This window comes from Haliotis cracherodii, unplaced genomic scaffold (assembly GCF_022045235.1).
Source record: "Haliotis cracherodii isolate W230 unplaced genomic scaffold, xgHalCrac1.p SCAF_4, whole genome shotgun sequence".
In the NCBI taxonomy this organism is placed as follows: domain Eukaryota; kingdom Metazoa; phylum Mollusca; class Gastropoda; order Lepetellida; family Haliotidae; genus Haliotis; species Haliotis cracherodii.
Genome location: NW_027266297.1, coordinates 68,152,351 through 68,158,471, shown reverse-complemented (window position 1 = coordinate 68,158,471; position 6,121 = coordinate 68,152,351).

The window sequence follows — 6,121 nt, the reverse complement described above, 5'->3', positions numbered from 1 at the left end:
TGGTCCATATTGCCTGTTTGCTGATGTGACAGACAGCTCTATATATACCAATTGGTCCATATTGCCTGTTTGCTGATGTGACAGACAGCTCTATAAATACCAATTGGTCCATATTGCCTGTTTGCTGATGTGACAGACAGTTCTATATATACCAATTGGTCCATAGTGTAATGATAATGTGGTATAAAGGCTATAAAGGCTTTTTCATAATCATATAGTATAGTTCAGTAAAGGGGTACACCATATAGTCCATTTGTATAACATGATCTGTGGGCTGGAATCTCTTTCCTTTGCAACTGCACCAGTTACCTGCTGGGGTGACTTGAAGGGTCTGCTGTTTATATTCAGGGAGCATCGTAGCCTTTGAATTGTTCACATTACCAGACTATTTCAAACGTCATTCACCGACATCAATTCCTTTCCAAATGTGGCCACTGACATGCAACATCTAGAGTAGGGAGAGGATAACGATTTGCTGGTATCATCTCCCCGGTGTGTTCATCTGGCAGAGATACCTTCAATGAGCTGCTGAAGGCTCTCACTTCAAGTCCATTACCTTATTTTTTTGAGTATAGTGCGCACCCATGTATAATGCACACCCCCCTCTAGCGGATTCAATATTTTGGAGAAAAAATAAATTTGAATATTATGCGCAGTAAAAAATTACACTGTACCCCTTCAGCGAAGTCCGGCAAACGAACGGGTGATGAGAAACTTTGTCAGTACAAATTTGAAATTTGAGATAAAAAATCACTAGACATGTTGATTTACCGTTTAAATTGTATTTTTTGTTCAGCTAGGCATTGTTTTAGATCAAGAAATTAAGATTACTTTGTGTATTTTCTCAGCTGTGTTTTTTTGGAAAAAAAGTGTGCACTATACACAAGAAAATACGGTAATCTTCTTGCTGATAACTGAAGCTTTCATGGTTGACAGTGTTGGTTTCATGCTGGGCCAATCAACATTCGGGGCTTAGCAATACTGTCTGTCACAAACATTGTCAGATTGTGCATTGAGGAGTGTATACAAGCCTTGCAGAGTTAGGGTTGGCCCAATGAGACACACAGACTGGTACTATCATGGAGCACTTGCACAATGCCGTTGACCCAAGGAGATGACTAATACCTTATAATGTGTTTGATGATTTTGTCGCTCATTTTTTCTTTTAGTCTTGATTCTTGGTTAGACACATTAAAGTTGTCAATGTGCATGGAGTGAGTTGGGTTTAACGCCGCTTTTAACATTATTCCAGTTATATCGCGGCGTCTCAGCTTAATGTGGGAGGAAAGCCCGAAGTGATGCAGGTCTCAGACGTTTACCACTTCGGTGAAACCCACGAGCACGGGTATGGTGCGGACAAACCTAGAAACATAATCGGGGTGAACCGGGATTCGAACCCACAATCATAGGTTTCTGGCATGTCCAGGAGACGCAACTCTGCACAACGAATCGCGGCGCCTTAGACGACTGGGCCACCCGTGCCCCCCCAATGTGCATGGAGGTTGGATGACACTTCGTACACTTCCTACATGTCCATCATTTTTGGCAATCCTTGCAAATGTCCTTGTTCCAAACATCCAATGCAGAGACTTCCTTTCATGACAATATCCCTAAACTGTTGTCTTTAGCAAACTGACAATCACATATATTACATGAAATATGGAATAAAATGTCACTTTCCTACACACCTACATACAAGTTGTATGTATAAATGTATAAAAGACAATCTGTCAACAACCTAAATTATTCATTAATCCAAAACCCTTATAATGATCATAAGGGGCGGTCGGGTAGCCTAGTGGTTAAAGTGTTCGCTCGTCACGCTGAAGACCTGGGTTCAATTCCTGACATGGGTACAATGTGTGAAGCCCATTTCTGGTGTCCCCCGCCGTGATATTGCTGGAATATTGCTAAAAGTGGCTTAAAACTATACTCACTATAATGATCATCTAGTGTTCCTCCAACTGGTTTTAGAAATCGATATTTGTGACCAACCATGAGATAAAGGTCCTTGTGGGTTCTCATTATATTTTAAAACTACAGTATATTACGGACACAGGAACACAATGCTCAAGCTTCAATTCATGTTTGTTTAAAAGATGTACGACATGAAACATTTTGAACTCACTTTCTGCAAAGTCCCATTTTTAGACTTGTGATACATTTAATAATTAAAGGAAAACATGTATACTGAAATATTTTAAAATGTTTTGATTATATTGAGAGTGAACAAGAAATATGTTATATTTGTTGTTCAATCTATACACAGGTGAATTTTACCGAAGTATGTTGAACGTCTTTCATTAGGACGTCGCAACACAATATTGTATCCTGGCACCCCTAAGGTCCTCTATCTCATGGCGAGTCACTTGTTTTGTTTAGTTTAGTCTTTCTTGTGACATTGTCATGGTATGCTACAGAGGTGTGTGACCAGAATAAGGGAGTACATTAGAAAAAAACTAGAATGTGTTTTTACTCTTTTACTCAAAAACATGACTCCCCCCACCTTATTTGGATACATTAGTTCCAGTTGTTACTGTTAATCTGTTGTTTCCATGGAAACAAAAAACTTAAAATTTAGAAAGTTTTGAAAATAGCAAAAGGCATCAGTGAAGCTGATGAGCAATGCATATGCCAAGTTTCATTGAAATCTGTCAAACAGTTTTCAAGTAAAGACCCGGAAACAAACCCTACCCCTGTTTGAGACTAAGTTGAACATGTTCCATGGAAACATAAGAAAATATAATTTGGAAATATTTCAAAATAGCAAAAGGCACCAGTTTAACTGATGAGCGATGCATATGCCAAGTTTCATTGAAATCTGTTGAAAAGTTTTCAAGTTATGGCTTCATTACAGTGCCTGTATAATATGTGATAATGTCAACACTCTAAATACTTAAGCATTTTATCAATGTCATGTCTTCAAGAGATCTACCTGTATATACATCTACTCCCCTCACCATTGGGGAGTTGTTCAACACTTAATTACATATGTGATAATGTGCACACTCTAAATATTTATTTATATAAAACATGAACGCCAGAGAAGAAACAGTCTTGATTATCCACCCAAACAGATTCCATTGGGCGTTAACGGCAAAATGCCAGGGAGTGGTAAAAATGGATCACTGGTGAAAATGGATCACTGAACATCAGTGATGACACCAGGTGTTCGTGACAAAGTAAGCCTATCCTGCTCTACTGGTAGCACCCGCCATTCACACAATTTACATAAAAAAAGGTAAATATTTGTTGCCTGATGCCGACAAGGAGTAATCCTGCGATGTGGCGGCAACCTAATAACAAACCAGACAATCAACTGATCAATAGACCAGAAAATATAGTGACACGATAGCACCTTTCTTGTTTAATAACTAAAATTGATGTTAATGAAATACGTCTGATGTGTACAAGTGCAGAGATTCCAGCAATATATCAGTCATTTTTTCAAGAGCAGGAGATGTGATCTTTAATCTGCCTGTATGTACATCTGGTCCACGTGTAACAATATTGTCAGATAAATAGAGGTTATCACGCGAGTGTGTTTTGGGATGGTAAATATCCTGCATTAGGAATAAACATTGTATTTAGTGAGCCTTGGCGAGCTAAATACATAGTGTTTATTCCTAATACAGGATATTTACCATCCCCAAACACTCAAGCGTGATAACCTCTTTATCATATAATGACATTCTTTAATTCTGTGCTTCAAAATCGCTTTCCCTCTCTCAAAAACATTACCGAAACATTGCGAGTTTTCCTGGAATGCATGCATTAATATTTATTACGACACAGGGTAAGTGATGTGTCAGTCGGACAGTGACAGTAGCCAATATAGTTCCAACTGAAATCTCTTTCTTATACAGTGGCGAAGCAACATATACGCTAAACAACAATTGTTTTTAATTGCCTTTCGCGGCAATCCATCGGTCTGTCTGCTAGAGTAACTGCCCTTTGTCAAAGGGAAGCTACTCTAACCCTAGTAGACGGTCTGTCCTGTCATAACGCTAAGAAGTGTAGTCAGATGTACACAAAGCGACAAAACAAAACAAAAATTCAAACATATTTCATCCAAATGCAACTAATTTGATTTGTGGAGAAGGTTTCAAGCTGCAGAGGTCTACAAGCACAGATATGGCTACTGATCCCACTTGGCTAGGCCTCGTGTCCTCACACAATTGTGTCCAAATTTTTATCTCCAAAGATGCAAATACTTATAAAATGCCTTAGCTACGTCACAGTTAGACACTGATTTTCAGTATATTAGTCTGTTCTTTTGATAATGAAAGCAATTATCTCTGTAGTTTATCCAGATTGCCGATGGTTAAATCTGACTTGATCTGCGAATGACGAGGACGACGCCATGTTTGTTTATAAACAGTGAAAGTAGTCCCTACTTGACCTTTGATATTTGCATCTCTATCCGCATATGTCCCCAATGGATATCGTTTTTATCCGTTGGCTTTATCCTGCCATGAAACCTACCCATTATATGATAAACCGTCTTATTCCTGAACAGAGCCATCATTGTCCATCAGGGGCCACTTGCACAAAGCGATCATAGCGCTAAGATTATCTTAAGCCTATGTTAAAGTATGGGAGTTACGATCATCTTAGCGCTAAGACCGCTTTGTGCAAGTGGGCCCTGAACAGTGAATGACTGATACGGAGAACGCTGTGCAGTGTGCTGTGCCAGGAATCTGCTGTGTGCATGTTGTATGTAATACCTACATGTGCAGTATTTTGTGATCATTAAAAATTCAATGTCAAATGCATTTGTATTTATGATCTTGTTGGTTCAAATCAGCATCAATAAACTGCAATAGAGAAATGTGAAACCACCCTGTGTATGCCTTTGTGTTTTAGAGCTATCTTTGTGGGGCTTTTTCCACCTGAAATAGTTTTGTTATCTTTTACATTGTGCTTGTTCATGTGTATATATATTGTCAATTGTGGTTTAATATTTTGTTCACATTGGGCTTGATATAACTTTAACTTTATGAACTATTTTTGATTTTGTAACATATTTATGATTTATGGAAAGTACAATTATATATCTTATGAAAATTACTTCTGTGATTTCTAAGTGAGTGGCCCGTAAACAACACCGACCCATGACTTCAAACAGAAGAAACACCAACGACGTTAGATGATGACACTCAGTCAGCCACATCACAGAGCCTGACCAGCTCATCCTACGAACCAAAGCACTGTCCAGCATGCAACAAATGAGGTGGTTTGCCATCATAGTATTTCTTCTTTGTTTAATGATGCATTCAGCAATATTCCAGATGTCGCTGCAGCCTTAATCTATCACACAGTCCCTTGACCATATTATTTTCCAGCCCTTACTGAAATGCTATAGCCCTAAACAAAGTGTAGCAAAGTGTAGTCATCCTACAAATGACATCCTTACCTTGTCAGCCTGCTGACGGGGTTAAGCTCTTTGGTCATGTGGACAAGGCGTCCGACCTCAGATCAGAAGGTCCGTGGTTCGAATCCCATCATGGGACTCGGAAATATTATGGTGGGGCTGAGCATGTTCATATTAAATTTGAGCAAAATAAGCCTCAGTACCCTACTATCGGCCCGGGAGGTGCATTCTGTTGACGGGGGTGTATGTAGCAGGACGTGGAGTCATCCTACAGATGACATCCTTACCATGTCTGCTTGCTGACGGGGTTAACCCTTTGGTCATGTGGACAAGGCGTCCGACCTCAGATCAGAAGGTCCTTGGTTCGAATCCCATCATGGGACTTGGAAATTTTATGGCCGCTACACAAGCAAGTCTACATGTTCCACAGGTTCATCTCACTGCCACTTCTTTTCAATTCAAATGTAGCTGATTGGTATTAGCATATATTTTCAGAGACTAAGTTTGAGTCTTATGCAGCCTGTAAGTAATTGAGTCTGTCCAGACAAACCAGTGACTGAGTGACAGCGGTCTGTAAATAATCGTGTCTGGACCAGACAATGCAGTGATTAATATCATGAGCATCAATCCATGCAATTGGGATCAATGACATGCATCAACCAAGTCAGCGAGTCTGACCACTCGATCCCATTAGTCGCCTCTTACGACAAGCATTGTCGCCTCTTACGACAAGTATAGTCACCTTTT